Genomic DNA, 19108 nt, shown 5'->3' with positions numbered 1-19108 from the left:
AATAAAGCAGAAAGGTTATAGGGATGAATTCCCCTAGAAGTTTAAATTGGCATGGCATAAGAAAGGTTCAAAATGTTCTAAATATTATATGATATTTAACCATAGGGATTGTTAAAAAAAAATGATGAACTGGACTTTAGGGAGGTGACATCTTTGTAGAAATTAGAATAAATTGCTTAAGAGGTAGGCACTAGCTGAGAGTTATACATTTAATATATTATAATAAAAGGATATTTTAATTAAGAGCTGGTCTGAAATTCTATACAATCTTGTCACTTACTTATTATGTAATACATCTCAAAATCAGTTTCATATATAAACACTTGGAAAAATATCTATCTTCCAAGATTTTCTTTATGATTAAATGAGGATCTATAAGACCGCATCAATTGATAAGTCACATTCTCTAAGTTATTTTTAAACTCTTGATCAACAGAATTTATAAGTATAATACAGTTATTGTTTTATGCCCCAAACTTAATTTGTTGCATTAATACATAGTAATGGAGAAGGAAATGGCAACCCACTCCAGTGTTCTTGCCTGGAGAATCTCAGGGACGGGGGAGCGTGGTGGGCTGCCATCTATGGGGTTGCACAGAGTCAGACATGACTGAAGCGACTTAGCAGCAATAACATAGTAAAAGTAATTAAAATGGACTTCTTATTAATACATACATTTAACCAAGTTAGAATGATTTTCTCCTCTTACTCTACCATTTGTCTCTTTCATTCTTAAATTTTCTCCTCTCTCTCTTCTCTTTCATCCATGTACCATTTATGGTAGATATGTCTCTGTGCTAAGCCACTTTAATTGTGTCCAACTCTTTGTGATCCTATGAACTATAGCCTACCTGGCTCCTGTATTTATGGGATTCTCCAAGCAAGAACACTGGAGTGGGTTGCCATGCCCTCCTCCAGGGGATCTTCCCGATCCAAGGATTGAACCCACATCTCATAACCCTCCTGCATTGGCAGAAGGGTTCTTTACCACCAGTGCTACCTGGGAAGCACTAATCTGGTGGAAAAAAGTCTGAAGATCTCAGTGGTTTGCACAATAACAGATGTGGTAACACAATAACAGCTTATCTGTCCTTTCTTTAAAGTCTACAGTAGCTCTGAGAAGCTCTCAGCAGAATTCCAGGCTGTTTTAATCTTATAACCTCTATAAGCACAATGACAATGGATGGAGAAGAAATTAGGGACAACTGAGAAATGGCTTTGAAGTGTCCAGCTTTAACTTGGTTCACAGTTCACTGGTCACGTTAAGTCACAGAGCACACTAATTTTGAGAATGGGTAAGTCAAGTCCTTCTGTGTACCCTGAGGAAGAGGAGGATATGAGATCACTGTGATCACCAGCAACATCTGCCCTATCTAACTTCACTTTCCCTCTTATCCTTTCTCTTTCCCTGCCTCCCTCTTCTCTCTTCAGTACTCCTTCCTATTTTCCCATCCTTCCTTCCTCCCTTCCCCTTCCCCTTGCCCTTCTTCCTTCCTCTACTTCTTTGTATTTCTTTGTCCAGATGATATAGATACGCATGCTGCCTATGTAGGCGTATGTATGTGTGGAAGTGTGGGTGTCACTAAGCTATCAGGACTTAGATGATGGGTCAAATCATTTACCATGTTTACAATTTATAGAAAATGGAAAAATGCAACTAAAGAAAACAAATGCATAGCCAGAGGGATCATTTGAATTATAAACCTAGAAATAAGCAAAGAATTTTAGCTAGAAAAGTGATATGAAGTGCTAAACAATGAAACTCTAAACAGGAAGAAAAATCATCCCATAAGAACCCATGACTATCAGAATCTTCTCAGGTAGAGTCTCAAATATCAGTACTTCAGGGATGTGGTCTAAACTTAAAGTCCTGCATAATATGTAAATTTTGGAAATCAGCCTTTATGTGATGTCAACAAAAAGAAAGGATCAAACATTCTGATCAAAAAAATATTTTGGACCAGACACAAGGGATTTTGACGACTAATCTCAGCTTATTGCCAGCAATGTGACTTATTCTTTACCCAATCACCAAAGACTTCTAGACACTCCCATTAAATGACAGAAAAATATCATCACCATGATTCATTTAGAGCTGATGTGGTTATTGCAATGTGTTGATAGATTGTAGGTCTTAAGGCCCCTCGTTTGTGCATCTGATGCTGTTTCAATAATTTAGGGTTCAAAACTAAGAGAGAAAAAATATCCCCCTGTATATCTTCCTGACAGATAAAGGTTCTAAGGCTGGAAGGAGGGATGGAAGCTTCCTATTTCTCATTCCTCCTTCCCTTCTAATTTAAGAGTAAATGAAATTGAGATTCTGAGTAAATTTGTCCAGGTCATTAGAATCAGCTTTATGTCAAATATAATTGACTTTTATTCCTTGTTTTCACCCCGGCTCTGCCACCTTCCATCACTCCTAGCTTTGTTTTATTTATTCTAGGCCTAAGAAAAATGTAAAGATATATATTAGATATATATTATGCCCCAAGTGAAGTTCCAGTTATGGCTTTTCTTTCTGCCTCTAACTAGAAATAAAGGAACCAATGAACACTGTTCTTGCCTTCCTCCAGTCCTAATCCTAAAGCCTGAAATATATTAACTATTTATTGCCTCATGAATTTCTTGAATAATCTAAACTTCAAGTATGGATGTGCAGTTGTTGACTGAAAAAAAAAAAAAACAATAAATGCTGATCATGAGTATAATGCTTTTGGGTCCTGTAAAAGATAGCTAACAATCCTCCCCACAGAAAGCTGATAGTCAAAGATGACACACTTGTTTCATTTCTAACTCTGCTGCTAGCTATTCATATATCATGGCAGGTAACAACTTTCATAGGCCTCAGATATTTTATGACTATATAAAATTGTGTGTGTGTGTGTGTTAGTTGCTCAGTCGTGTCCAGCTCTTTGTGACCCCCATGGACCTGTTAGGCTCCTCTGTCCATGGAATTCTCCAGGCAAGAATACTGGAATGGATAGCCAGTTCCATCTCCAGGGGATCTTCCCTGATCCAGGGTTTGAACCCATTGCAGGCAGATTCTTTACCATCTGATCATCAGGGAAGCCCTATGTAAAATTAGGGATTGCATTAAATCAGTGTTTCTCAAACTTAAGTGTCCCTTTTTCTTAATTTTTGCTGTAATTCCAATTCATGTGTTTCCTGCATTGGGAAGTGGATTCTTTACCACTGAGCCACCTGGGAAGCCCTGTAACTCCATGATCTACCTTATTTTCCCATATTTTTCTTTAAGTAAACTTGGACGTGTTCTATTGCTCTATAATAAGTTAATATAAATGTACAGCTTAAAACACACATTTCTTATCTCACAGTTTCTGTGGGTCAAGTGTCTGGGTCTGGCTCCAGGTCCCTTGCTGTTATTTAGTCACTAAGTTATGTCCAACTCTATCGTGACCCCGTAGACTGTAGCCCTCCAGACTCCTCAGTCCATGAGATATCCCAGGCAAGATATCTGGAGTGGGTAGTTATTACCTTCTCCAGTGGATCTTCCCCACCCAGGGATCAAACCTGTGTCTCCGGCATAGGCAGGCGGGTTCTTTACCCACTGAGCCACCAGGGAAGTCCAACGTAAGGCAGTAATTAAGGTTGTGTTCAGGACTTGGTTCTAAGCTAGAGGTTCATCTGGCAATGGATCCACTTCTAAAGCCACTCAGATTTTTAACAGAATTCACTTCCTTAGAACTGTAAGACTGAGGGCCCTGGCTTCCTTCTGGATAGTGGCCAGAGGCTGCTCACAGCTTTTAGAAGCCACCTTCAACTCTAGAAGAGAAGCGAAAGGAAAAGGAGAAAAGGAAAGACATACCCATTTGAATGCAGAATTCCAAAGAATAGCAAGCAGAGATAAGAAAGCCTTCCTCAGTGATCAACACAAAGAAATAGAGGAAAACAACAGAATGGGAAAGACTAGAGATCTCCTCAAGAAAATTAGAGATAGCAAGGGAACATTTCATGCAAAGATGGGCTCGATAAAGGACAGAAATGGTATGGACCTAACAGAAGCAGAAGATATTAAGAAGAGATGGCAAGAATACACAGAAGAACTGTACAAAAAAGATCATGACCCAGATAATCACGATGGTGTGATCACTCACCTAGAGCCAGACATCCTGGAATGTGAAGTCAAGTGGGCCTTAGGAAGCATCACTACGAACAAAGCTAGTGGAGGTGATGGAATTCCAGTTGAGCTATTTCAAATCCTAAAAGATGATGCTGTGAAAGTAATGCACTCAATATGCCAGCAAATTTGGAAAACTCAGCAGTGGCCACAGGACTGGAAAAGGTCAGTTTTCATTCCAATCCCAAAGAAAGGCAATGCCAAAGAATGCTCAAACTACCACACAATTTCACTCATCTCACATGCTAGCAAAGTAATGCTCAAAATTCTCCAAGTCAGGCTTCAACAGTACATGAACTGTGAACTTCCAGATGTTCAAGCTGGATTTAGTAAAGGCAGAGGAACCAGAGATCAAATTGCCCACATCCGTTGGATCATTAAAAAACCAAGAGAGTTCCAGAAAATCATCTACTTCTGCTTTATTGACTATGCCAAAGCCTTTGACTGTGTGGATCACAATAAACTGTGGAAAATTCTTCAAGAGATGGGAATACCAGACCACCTGATCCACGTCATGAGAAATCTGAATGCAGGTCAAGAAGCAATAGTTAGAACTGAACAGGGAACAACAGACTGGTTCCAAATAGGGAAAGGAGTATGTCGAGGGTGTATATTGTCACCCTCTTATTTAACTTATATGCAGAGTACATCATGAAAAATGCTTGGCTGGAAGAAGCACAAGATGGAATCAAGATTGCGGGGAGAAATATCAATAACCTCAGACAGGCAGATAACACCACCTTTATGGCAGAAAATGAAGAACTAAAGAGCCTTTTGATGAAAGTGAAAGAGGAGAGTGAAAAAGTTGGCTTAAAACTCAACATTCAAAAATCTAAGATCATGGCATCTGGTCCCATCAGATCAGATCATATCAGATCAGTTGCTCAGTCATGTCTGACTCTTTGCGACCTCATGAATCGCAGCACGCCAGGCCTCCCTGTCCACCACCAACTCCCGGAGTTCACTCAGACTCACGTCCATCGAGTCAGTGATGCCATCCAGCCATCTCATCCTCTGTCATCCCCTTCTCCTCTTGCCCCCAATCCCTCCCAGCATCAGAGTCTTTTCCAATGAGTCAACTCTTTGCATGAGGTGGCCAAAGTACTGGTCCCATCACTTCATGGCAAATAGATGGAGAATCAGTGGAAACAGTGACAGACTTTATTTTGGGGGGCTCCAAAATCACTGCAGATGGTGACTGTAGTCATGCAGTTAAAAGACACTTGCTCCTTGGAAGAAAATCTATGACCAACCCAGACAGCATATTAAAAAGCAGAGACATTTCTTTTCCAACAAAGGTCCATCTAGTCAAAGCTTTGGTTTTTCCAGTAGTCATGTATGAATGTGAGAGTTGGACTGTAAAGAAAACTGAGTGCCAAAGAATTGATGCTTTTAAACTGTGGTGTTGGAGGAGGCTCTTGAGAGTCCCTTGGACAGCAAGGAGATCCAACCAGTCCATCCTAAAGGAAATCAGTCCTGAATATTCATTGGAAGGACTGATGCTGAAGCTGAAACTCCAATACTTGGGCCACCTGATGTGAAGAACTGACTCATTTGAAAGGACCCTGATGCTGGGAATGATTGAAGGCAGGAAGAGAAGGGGATGACAGAAGATGAGATGGTTGGATGGCATCACCGACTCGATGGACATGAGTTTGAGTAAGCTCTGGGAGTTGGTGATGGACAGGGAAACCTGGCGTGCTGCAGTCCATGGGGTCGCAAAGAGTCAGACATGACTGAGTGAGTGAAGTGAACTAAACTCAGCCTCTAGAGGACACTGTAGTTCCTTGCAGCATGGCATGGCCCTCCCTGAGGGTCCTTGCCCACTACTGAAGCTTGTTTCTTCCCAACCAGTGAGGGCAAAAGGGAGAATGCCCCTGCTTTTACTGTTTAATCTAGGCAGGAGACCCACTCACTCAGACCATAACTCTCACTGTCCCCTCCAGTCCTCACATATGATTAAGCAATAATATCCTAAATACAGAACAATTTCATAAACTCAATTATTTGCCTGAATCAGTTGATTTTCTTGTACTTAAATAATTTTGACCACTCTGGATAACAAGGTAGTTACCACGTATCTTTACTTAACCAAGCTGTCATTCATAAACCAACTGTCTTCTGATCATTAGAAACATAAGTAAGAAAGTTAGCCATAATGTTAAAAAAAAATCCATCTTAAATGTCTTAAATAGCTTGAATGATGACAAGCTATCGAGGGCATCTTCTCTACCCCTGAGGTTCACACCTGACTGGGCTCAGATTGTAAACAATAAGGACCAAAGACTTTCAGCACATCATTAACAATTTCAAAATGGACTCTCTTTACCACATATCTATAGCATAAGTGGGAAAAACTGAAGTTTCTTTAAATGTCTCTCAGTTTGACTAAAATTCACCCACCAGTAGAGTTCCTGAGTGGAACCCATCCACTCAAGTTCCAAATGGATTCAACAATCCTTTCCTCTTAAGACTCTCACATTCCATTACTTATTCAGTTTCAAAAAAGGGGGGAAAAAAAGAAGAAAAGAAAACAAGCTGAAAAAATCATGAAGTTTGCTTAGCTTTCAGTTACTTTCACTAAAAACTCACATTTTGCCTTGTTCTATGGAGAAGAAAATACAATATATCACTATGAAGTGAAAGAAAAAGTTATAACAGTTAACAACTAAGTTCTGATTAGCCATGTGTTTCTAAAGCTCCCGAGATCTAGGTTTTATAATCAGGAAGACATATACTTTACTAATTTCTTCTATTCCATTTTGTTAATATAATAAATATATTCTTCTAGCTGCTGTTTTTAAATGGGAAATATCAGGTTTTGACATTATTTCAGATATGTCCTTTAGAGCATTTCATTGGTAGAAAATGAATATTAAAGCTTTTACTAGAGATAACCTTTATTGCTGGTTATTTACCAGTAATTTTGCTGCCTGCAGAGATATTTTTAGTATTTCCTCTATATGAGCTGACAGCGACAAACTTTATAAATACTTTCCCCTGCTATTTAAAGTCATTTGCATTTATACATATATAATTATTCGTTTGTCATAAAAATGTGCTTTAGAATTCCAAATTATTGATGCTATCTTTTCGATAGTAATAAGATCCAGATTCCTTATGGCTAATAATCAACGTAGGCATGACACACCTTTTTAAAAAAAAATTCATTCTATTAATGTTTCTATAAAAATGTAAACTTTTAGGAGAAATAATATTTCCTTGGTCACTCCCATTAAAGTTTGTAAAGATGTTACACAAAAAACCATGGGATCAACCTTAATGTCCATCAATGGAGGATTGCTCATGTCAATTATGGTGTGGCCATACAATAAAATATGACACCAAACCATTTAAATTTGGCATTTTGAAAATCAAAAACAATTGAATATCAGCAATTTCATATGATCCAGTTATTGTTATTATTTAGCGGTTTAAAAGAAAGAAGTCTATGTATTTTTAAAGAAAGACATCCTCAAACTATGTTTAATTTAATAGAAAAGCAAATTACAAAAGAATACACCCTATTTGATTTCATTCATTTTATTTCCTATAGAAATAAACATGCTCAAAAATATATGGAAAATTTCAGGATGAGATGAGGAAATAGGGGAAACTCAGGCTAGGGGATGGGGATAACAGGGATCCTAGTTTTTCTATTTACATATTCACGTATTCTTCTACTGTTTGATTCCTCAGTATAAGCACAAATTAATGGTATAACTTGTTTTGTTTTTTTAGTTAAAAAACAATCAGGCTCTCTTTCTTCAGTGTTACTCAAAATACGGTCTATGAGTGATATACCAATTTGTAAAATTTACCAGTCGAATGATAGGTACAGAAATTGAGAGAAGCATTTAGTAATTTTACAGCAATTTGCTGAGTACTTTTATGTTTATTCAATCTAATAATGAAAAACTGGGGCTTGAATTTTGTATGTCCTTTTTCATTTTATTTGCCTACAGATTGATTGTCATTGTATTTTACAAAAGAATACCCATGACCAACTGGAAATAAAATAGAAAAGAAAAGGAGGGGGAAAAAAATGGCCCTGACAGTTTGAGAAGCACACGTTTATCTTTATTTTTTCAGAATCCAGGACAGGTTCTGGCAGAAAGAATTACTGAATAAATGCATGATAAATCAATACATGAATGCAGCTGGCAAATTTGAAAGGCTCTAAGATAATAAAAAAGATAGAATTTGGTGCTGCATTGGGTTGATGTTGAGGGAAAGAAGGAGGTGGAGACAGGGAAAACTCCCAGGTGTTTATATCCAGTTCCTGGGAGATTGCTAATGCCATTCCCTAAAATTGGAGACACCAGAAGAGGAGCAGATTCACAGTGTGTTTACAGATGATTAATTTATTTTTGAACAGTTTGATGTTGAGGTTATCAATAACATATCCAAATGGGGATGTCCAGGAAGCAGTTAGATGTAGGGGTTAGAAACTCAGGAAGCAGTCTGGGCTGGAGGTGTAGCTTTCAGAGTTGCGGCCATTAGAACAGTAGTTCCCAACCTTTTGGGGCTCAGCTGGTAAAGACTCCACCTGCAACGCAGGAGACCTGGGTTTGATCCCTGGGTTGGAAAGGGCCCCTGGAGAAAGGGAAAGACACTCCAGTATTCTGGCCTGGAGAATTCCATAGACTGTATAGTCCATGGGGTTGCAAAGAGTGGGACATGACTGAGTGACTTTCACTTTCACCAATTTCGTGGAAGACAATTTTTCCAAGGACCAGGGGAGGGGAGATGGTTTCAGAATGATTCAAGCATATTGCATTCATTGTGCTCTTTATATCTAACCTAATGCTGCCATTGATCTGACAGGAAGGACTGATTTGGGCCTGGAGGCTGGAGACCCCTGCGTTAGAATGAATAAGATCACCTGGACTGTAGACTGAGACAATGAAAAAGAGGCTGAGGGCAAATCTCTGGGTGCTGACTGCAGTGTCTGGCACTAGGCAGATGAGTAGGAACTGTCTGTCTAATGAAGAAGTAGGTAGATATGAACCTAAGTCTGCTTTATTCCAAGTCCAATCTCTCCTAACTAACCCCATTTGGCTCCTAAACACCACAACATTCTAAAAGACACTGCTTAGGCCTGGGGATGAGGTGAGGGAACAAAGAAAAATCAAAAATGTGACACAAAGAGTGGGTTCAGCTGCGTTGCATTCTGCTAAAAAACCAAGGGAGATGGCAAGAGAAAAAAAAGCGTTTACCTGATTTGCCAACATGAAGGTCATGATTTGACAGCAAACACTCTTTTCGGGAGAATGATACATTAAGAGCTGTTTGAGGCTCGTTGAAAAGCAAATGAGTGTATATAAATGTAGACCATATGTCCATCCCTTATCAAGAAGCTTAGCTATAAAGATAAATTGATATCTTAGACATTGATAAGTTATTTTGGTGTGGGCATAGAGCCTGATTAATCCACTGGACCTCCAAATAAAATGCTTTATTATATAATCTGGCTTGAACTATTTATCATTGTTTCATGAATACTAGTAACCAAAATAATGCTAGTGAGAAATATGTAATTTATCAAATGATCATCATGCCCTAGGTATCATATCTAAGTAAGTTTACTTCATGTCAACTCAATAGCAAACTTATGAAATAGGTTTTATGTTTATTTTACAGAGGAGGAAATTTGCATTTAAGAGGAAAAATGACTTGTCCAGAGTCACTAGGCATTAAGCAGTTTAACCTAAATTAACTCAAAATTGTCTCATTCCAGAACCATAACCCATGTCTTAATTGATCATCTACCTTAATTTCCTAAATATTAGGAAAAATGCACACGCTATTGTAAAAATATATCCACCTTCAGCAATTCACATATAATCCCTTAATTAGCTCCTGGAAGGCAAGAAGGAATGCAAGTTCATGCTTGCTCAATCATGTCCTCTGAGTCTTTACAACTCCATGGATTATACCCCTCCAGGCTCCTCTGTCCATGGAATTCTCCAGGCAAGAATACTGGAGTGGGTAAACATTTCCTACTCTAAAGGATATTACTGACGCAGGGATCAAACTCACAGTCTCTTGCATCTCCTGCTTTGGCAGGAAGATTCTTTACTGTGGTGTCTTCTGGTAAGCCAAGCAGGAAACATAAATTTTAAAAAGCCTGAATACCTGGTCTAACATTTTCAAAAATCTGCCGAGTTTGCTAGGGTAACTCAATTTCTTATGATATACCTGAATTATATCACTGGAAATTTTGTGTTTTAGGCTAAATAGCTCTTGAAGAAAGGCAATGCCAAAGAATGTTCAAACTACCGCACAGTTGTACTCATCTCACATGCTAGTAAAGTGATGCTCAAAATTCTCCAAGCCAGGCTTCAGCAATATGTGAACTGTGAACTTCCTGATGTTCAAGCTGGTTTTAGAAAAGGCAGAGGAACCAGAGATCAAATTGCAAACATCTGCTGGATCATGGAAAAAGCAAGAGAGTTCCATAAAAGCATCTATTTCTGCTTTATTGACTATGCCAAAGCCTTTAACTGTGTGGATCACAATAAACTGTGGAAAATTCTGAAAGAGATGGGAACACCAGACCACCCGATCTGCCTCTTGAGAAATTTGTATGCAGGTCAGGAAGCAACAGTTAGAACGGACATGAAACAACAGACTGGTTCCAAATAAGAAAAGGAGTTCGTCAAGGCTGTATATTGTCACCCTGTTTATTTAACTTATATGCAGAGTACATCATGAGAAACACTGGGCTAGAAGAAGCACAAGCTGGAATCAAGATTGCCGGGAGAAATATCAATAACCTCAGATATGCAGATGACACCACCCTTATGGCAGAAAGTGAAGAGGAACTCAAAAGCCTCTTGATGAAAGTGAAAGTGGAGACTGAAAAAGTTGGCTTAAAGCTCAACATTCAGAAAACGAAGATCATGGCATCTGGTCCCGTCACTTCATGGGGAATAGATGGGGAAACAGTGGAAACAGTGTCAGACTTTATTTTTCTGGGCTCCAAAATCACTGCAGATGGTGACTGCAGCCATGAAATTAAAAGATACTTACTCCTTGGAAGGAAAGTTATGACCAACCTAGACAGTATATTAAAAAGCAGAGACATTACTTTGCCAACAAAGGTGCATCTAGTCAAGGCTATGGTTTTTCCAGTGGTTATGTATGGATGTGAGAGTTGGACTGTGAAGAAGGCTGAGCGCCAAAGAATTGATGTTTTTGAACTGTGGTGTTGGAGAAGACTCTTGAGAGTCCCTTGGACTGCAAGGAGATCCAACCAGTCCATTCTGAAGGAGATCAGCCCTGGGGTTTCTTTGGAAGGAATGATGCTAAAGCTGAAACTCCAGTACTTTGGCCACCTCATGTGAAGAGTTGACTCATTGGAAAAGACTCTTATGCTGGGAGGGATTAGGGGCAGGAGGGGAAGGGGACAACAGAGGATGAAATGGCTAGATGGCATCACTGACTCGATGGACGTGAGTCTCAGTGAACTCCGGGAGTTGGTGATGGACAGGGTGGCATGCTGCGATTCATGGGGTCTCAAAGAGTCGGACATGACTGAGCGACTGATCTGATCTGATAATTTTCAGCACTGGTATTCTGTCATTTGTTTCAATATTCTTTCATTTCCCTGTTAATACACTTATATATTAATAAAACTTAAGGAGTCCTACCAGAAACAAGCCTGTTTACATTTATTTACTGAGAGTTTATCAAATTAATTTGAGAACAAGACACTTTCCTAGTGTTGTTTATTAGCAAGACCAAAAGGAATCGTTCAAGGTTGGATGATGAAAACCCACTTCTTGTTGCCATTGTAATTTTCATTATCATCATTATTATTAATTAATTATATTTTTTAAGGTCAGCTTCCTGAGGACTGAAATATTGAGCAGGTATAGTTTAATGGAGAGAAAGCTCAGGAAGAAACTGCTCTCTAATGACAAGCTTGCATGGGATGGAGTAGGTTAAGAGTACTGGAGCACTGGCTGTGTAATAGATACAACCCCCTCCCGCCCGACACTCTTTGCCTACTTGGCATTTGAAATCTTAGATGTTTAAAGCTTCTGTTGTGTCAGTCTTGGTGAGAGATGCCTGTGTCATGTCCGCCTTAATTTGTTTTCTGGGAATTCCAACAGCTACGGCTCAAGAATACACTTCCGGTTGGCCAGTTTGATGCTTGAGAAGGGTATTTTATGTCTGGACTGAGAACAGATATAAACAGGGGACATTTCTACTTCACATGGTGGGTTGGATACTATATTATTGGACACTTATTCATCATGAACTTATTTTACACTCTGAAACCTGATGGAAAGCAAAAAGCTCCAACCCACAAGGACAAACATTTTTAAAAGGAGAGGAGATGACAGGAATAATGTCTGGTGATTAGTAACTGACTTAGCATACCAGATAACAAGGAACCTTAATCCAGTGTGAGAGAAGTCCCACGGCCAGGGGATTACCACTGTGGAACCACAAAAAAATGTATCAAGAATTCAAGGTAGAAAATACCTCTGAAAATAGGCTGAATGTGTAGTTGAAAGCCATAAGATTGCTTGGAGGCCTATGGAAAAATCATTTAGACACTCCTATCTTCTTCCCCACCCAAGAAGAAAACTGGAAAATGATGAGCCAGAGAAACTCTGATCTTAGTGGCACTGGGCACAGCTGAGAGCTGGGCTGTCATAATTAAATTAAGGAAGTTAAGTGAAAAATGAGATTCCTAGCACCCCTCCCTACTCAGCTTCCAGAATACTGGCAGCCAGGCTTAAAATTTTTAGGCAGAAAAACAGATATTTCTTCTCTAGTAAATTGACTAGTTCAAAAGCAAATTCCTAGAGAAATAGATAACTAGGTGTCTTTCCTATGAAACAACTCATTAAGATCATCCTGAAGCCCAGGATACATGGAAAGCATGACTAATCCAGCTTCTCTGTTTCACTCTTAAATAGGAGCAGAGTGCTGAAGGTCACCAAACATTTGAGAGAATCCTGTAACATTAAAGACAAAAACCAAATAAAAACAGAAAGAAAAAAAATAAAGGAAATAGCCAATGCAGAAATCAGGGCAGGGGGATACTTAAAATTGAACCCGTGTAACCCTGTTGTCTCTTTCCAAGTTCCTGAATACAGGAACAGAATCTACTAACTGGTACAGGCTCAGACTCTATCAGCATCTGGGAGAGGTGCTGTAATCTATGGAGTGACAATTAGTATCTCAGGAATGTCAAGGAAGGCACACGACTGCTAAACTTTCCTACCAAAATAGTACATTTGAAACAGTATCTCACTTCTGAAAATCCTGACAGTTTGTGCCACCACCAAAAACAAAAAAAAGTAAAGATGAGGAAATGATGATTTCTATTTAAAAAAAATAATCCTCTTTAAGTTTCTAGCTTGGGTGCAGAGGATAGATGTTTCTAGGGGGAAAAAAAAAACAAAACAGGAAATTAATGCAGTGCTTCATGTTGCAGATTAAATTCTTTAGGAAGCAGAGGCTGAGATGGAGTTAAGAGTGCTAAAGTTTACTGACTTGTAACATCTGTGAAAAGAAAGGCGTGGGAAGCAGGACTTTGAAAAGGAATCCATAGAGCCATAATACAGATCTGACAAAATCCTTACCAACTCAACAGAAGCTCCAGGGCAAAACCGTCCATTAGAGAAGTTCCATATTGGACAAAAATGGTCCAATTTGCCACCCATCATCTTGGTCAATCATTGACTGGGGCCACCCTGAGAAGGGTAGAATATAATCTCAGCTCAGTGAAAGTGAAACCTGAAGGTGCTACCAGCTGGAAGCACACCGTGAGCAGCTGTGCAGCAAATTTTTTTGAAGGGGTCCCTAACTGGAACATCTCCATAGCTGCCACAATTCTGCAAAGATAACTGATTCTGTTCCAGAGATAATCTTGTTTGAGAAATTCAAACAGCCATTGGCATCTTGATACAGCTATTGATCTGATATTTTCCCTTGATCTTGATAAACTGAAAACACTATTCTGTAGTTATTTGGCTAAAAAGACAGTACGCCTTTGCTAAAATGCATCAGGAGTGTGTCATTTTTTGGCTTTGTATTAATATCACACTTTTGTTGTTGTTCAGTCACCAAGTTGTGTCTGACTTTTTGCAACCCCATGGACTGCAGCACACCAGGCTTCCCTGTCCTTCACCATCTCCTGGAGCTTGCTCAGCATCTTATCTATTGAGTCGGTGATGCCATCCAGCCATCTCATCCTCTGTCATTGACTTCTCCTCCTGGCTTTAATTCCCAACATCTGGATCTTTTCCAATGAGTCTGCTCTTCTCTTTAGCCTGCTGATACCTAGAGTGTCTCATCAACCCATACAACACTGCATCGGTTGACTTGAGTGTTGACTTCATGTTGACAGGATCTTAGCAGGAAGTAGCTGGTATCCTAGTTATTTCAGGGTGACATATACACATAATAAGGTTAGAGATAAACTTCACTATAGATATGCATCACCTCAGTGAACTTTCTGTAGGTCTAATAACTGGGACATGTTCAGATGTTGCTTGAAAAGTCTAGAAACCTGTATTAAGAATTATACCCAATGATTAGTTTGCATCTTTCAGTTTTGATACCAAAATACACCACATTTTGGTATGCTGCTCAGATGTATTTGCCAGATGATCTGAAATGCTTCTAGTTTGGGGATAGAAACCCAGAATGTGGAAAGACATCCCAGTAGGTAAATGAGCAAGCCGCAGCAGTACTGCTTGTTGGCCCTTATGGATAGAGAGGCCCAGGAGTGCTTGCAATGTCTGGGGAAGATGGAAATATACTGTACCTGTGGCATGCTCCAGTAGTGGCTTTCCAGTGGAAGCCTTTATGATTCGGGAACAAAATATTACCATCCTCTAAATTTAACTTCCCGTGATTTAACACAATAACTTTTATCTCCTACAAGAAACTCAAGACAGAATTAAACCTCATTATAACAATGACCATGAAGCTCAAGCTGCCAATCATAAGATGTTTATTATTTGATCCATTGATTCTTCACATTGGTTGTTTTTATTAACCTTTAAAATTCTTGTGAAAATGAGAGCTCCAAATCAAGATGATATTTAAAATACAGGATTGCACATCATCTCTATGGGCTACTCCTGGTTTAGTGCCATTTCTCTTATGTAATTATAGCCTTATGGGGAGTTACCTGTGAATAGTTATTGAAGGAGGAAAAAATCTAGAGCAGTTAGATATAGATCTGCATAATAAATTGGTATCCAGTGGAAATTGACTGCTAATCCATTCTAAGCCTAATCAGATACTGAAAGATAGTGGGAAAGGAAAATACCTCTAGTAATGTATAAATGGTGAGGTAATGATTTGCATAAACAATCAAGGACTTGGAAGAAGCTCAGTTCAGTTCAGTCGCTCAGTCGTGTCCGACTCTTTGCGACCCCATGAACTGTAGCACTCCAGGCCTCCCTGTTCATCACCAACTCCTGGAGTCCACCCAAACCCATGTCCATTGAGTCGGTGATGCCATCCGATCATTCATCCTCTGTTGTCCCCTTCTCCTCCTGCCCTTAATTTTTCCCAGCATCAGGGTCTTTTCAAATGAGTCAGTTCTTCCCATCAGGTGGCCAAAGTATTGGAGTTTCAGACTATTTTAGTGGTGTCCGACTCTGTGTGACCCCATGGTCCGTAGACCCCCAGGCTCCTCTGTCTATGGGATTCTCCAGGCAAGCCTACTGGAGTGAGTTACCATGCCCTTCTCCAGGGGATCTTCCCGACCCAGGGATTGAACCTGGATCTCTTATGTCTCCTGAATTGGCAGGCGGTTCTTTACCACTAGCACCTCCTGGGAAGCCCCCAGAAGAAGCTAGAGTTCATGGCAAAGATACCTGAGGAAGGCTTACCTGGATGGATCTCTTGAAATAGGCCCAGCATATGATAATATCTGTTTTTCAAATAAATGTTTACTAAGTACTCTTCCAGTGAAAAAGGTAATTAAGAAGAGTCTGCTAGATAATAGCTTCCTTCCTCAGCAATTCAGAGATTGCTCAATAGGCTTGTGAGCAAGTAGGCGTGGATTCAATAATATGAGCTTCCCTTCACAAGGCTGATTTCCCTTTTGCTACTGTTCAACTTGTAAGCAATTGCAGTTAAACTTTGGCCCCCAAACATTATGATTTAACAAAGTAAAGAAGCAACACAGCAACAGTTTGATTGTGGTGAACTCCCATTTATCAGGTAGGAAATGTTAATTTATCCTAACTTTAAACATACCTGAATTGATATTGGCTCAGACGGTAAAGCGTCTGCCTGCAGTGTGGGAGACCCGGGTTCAATCCCTGGGTTGGGAAGATTCCCTGGAGAAGAAATGGCAACCCACTCCAGTACTCTTGCCTGGAAAATTCCATGGACCGAGGAGCCTGATAGGTTGCAGTCCATGGGGTCACAAAGAGTCGGACACGACTGAGCGACTTCCCTTTCACTTTCACTTTCTTCTAGCTCATAATTCTTTTTTGCCTGAAATGCCATCTGAAACTTACTGAATGCCTTGTCCTATTTCCCATGCAAAGTGAACTCAATTTTCAGAGAAATAATGAAGCAATGATATCTATAGAAATCACTAATGTTACCATATCCTCATCACTCAAGGAGATAGACTTTTAGAATGATAGAATAGCAAGGGAATCTCATGTAAGCTCTAGCTTGGAGACAGCACCTTATAATGTGGGGATGGTGTGATATAAGATGTGTAGTGTACATGTATCTAGGAACCAAAGGATATAATTAGATGTTATTCCATGTATCATTAATCCTAACTCCTACTGGTGACATATTAGCTTTTAGAATCTATGACTCTGATTCTTATTAGTGCAGACATCTTAATGCTCAAAGTAAGAATGCTTCTGCCACAGAACCCAACACTGTTCTAGAATGGAACATTCTGTTACATTGGAAAACTTGGTATTCTACTTGGTCCTGTCTAGCTTGTCTTGTCAGTGGGTAAACAGGAAGCACAAGAAGTTGCAAGGCAGGTTGTCTTATCTACCTTATTAAGAGAAAAATGAGATTGCTGTTAAGAAAAGGGATATGATGTCATCTAGAAATGATTAGGTGATCCCTACTGCTGTTACTTTATACTACTCCATTCAATATGAAAAGTTAAGAATGCAGCCAGTATGTATAGAAAGCACCAATGCAGGCTTAGATTCCTCAAAAATTAAGCTGTGGTTCTTCAAGCAGTTAATAAAACATAAATGACTATATTGTTCAGGAATTAGCAACTGCATAAGGTTCCCTGGTTATTTCTTCTCTATTGGGCAATGTGATTAAACAGCATATGTGGCTTTGAACATAAACCGGCCAAGTAGGCACTGTCCTTCTGTGGAATGTTCTTGTTCAGGGCAAATTGCTACTTTGGACAGTCTTGGTCATTCTTAGTTCTTGGAAGCAATAGCAATAGGGTTATTTCTCACCTGCCTACATGACATGATATGCTCCAGAGAGAGAGAAGCAGCCTTTGGCATCAGAGACATACGCTCACCCTTTCTTTTATGTGACTTAACAAAAGGCTAAGGCAAAGTGAAAAATAGACCAGCTAGAAACAAGGTGAAAAATGAGCTTGCAGGTTATGAGTTTCAATTGACTCTGATGATGTCTGGGAGACATTTTCATTACAATAGTTGAATGGGGAATAGTGGGCACCTTTTTCCTTTTGAAAAAATAAATGGCTCAGAATAGTTCTTTTTCTATTTCTTGGCTAAGGATCCAAAGATTTTTCAGTATTAGGCACTTCCTTTGAAACACCTGGGGATTAGTACTCCAGGGAAATAGATCAGAGAGAAGTTCATTTCTTAGGCAGATCGTTTCTGTTCTATGATAGGTCCAGGAGAGAAGAGTCTTAAAGTTCTATTCACAACATTCTATGTTGGGTAAAGCAAGCATTCAGTTATAAATCAGTCTATGCCTTCTACTGGATACCAAACAGCCAGTTCATAAAAATATCCTTCTCTTATTCTACTTATTTGGCTTTCCTGGTGACTTAGTAAAGAATCTGCCTGCAATGTGGGAGACCTAGGTTGGGAAGATCCCGTGGAGGAGGGCATGGCAACCCACTCCAATATTCTTGCTTGGAAAATCCCATGGACAGAGGAGCCTGGCGGTCTACAGTCCATGGGGTTGCAGAGTCAGACGTGACTGAGCGACTAAGAACATTGCACTTATTTATCCATCCATTCACCCATCCATCCAGATAGCCATTCAGTGAGCCATATATCCAGCCAGCCAGCCACCTCAATGAAATTCATTTATTGAATAATTGCAAGACATCCAGCATTATATGAACTTCTGTGGAAAATATGAGGGGAAAAAAAAAGCAAAAAGCAAATAAAAATGTGAGTTGCAAAAAAATAAAAAATCCATCTACTCCAACATTATCTTTGTGAAGGTAAGAAATGAAAGTTCCAAGTAATAGGAACAAACCTTTTTATATAGTTACATGAATTTTCCATGTGATTTTGTGGCAGCCTTGACCAAGTCTCAAAGCAAGCTGGCATCAAAACGAGGGATAAGATCCAGAACACCTGAACCTTGGAGAAGGTGTCTACTCCTTATGAAATTATAATCCAAATGTGAAGGAAGAACCAACAACATGTGAGACAATTCAAAATAATGAAGTGATGCAGTGTAGTTATAATCAGTGTCACATACCATATTGTTTGTTTTGAATTAGTCTCATGTGTGTTGGTATATATGTAAAATAATAGCTAAATTAAATTTACATACAATTGACCTAACATATATATAAATGTGAAATAAATGAGAAATAAATGGTATGATTTTAGACTAGCCAGGAAAGCTCCTGAGAAGGTGTAAGTATGGATATATGTAGCTTGAGGCAGTGGTGTGTAGGATTTAAATAACTGGGAGATGTAGGAGGGATATTAGGTGGAGCATCATGAATAGAATGGCTGTCGTGTTGTGTTGGTGCCGCTATCTTCAGGGTAG

The sequence above is a fragment of the Bos indicus genome, chromosome 15, assembly GCF_029378745.1.
Source record: "Bos indicus isolate NIAB-ARS_2022 breed Sahiwal x Tharparkar chromosome 15, NIAB-ARS_B.indTharparkar_mat_pri_1.0, whole genome shotgun sequence".
NCBI classification, from domain to species: domain Eukaryota; kingdom Metazoa; phylum Chordata; class Mammalia; order Artiodactyla; family Bovidae; genus Bos; species Bos indicus.
This window is presented reverse-complemented; position numbering follows the sequence as displayed.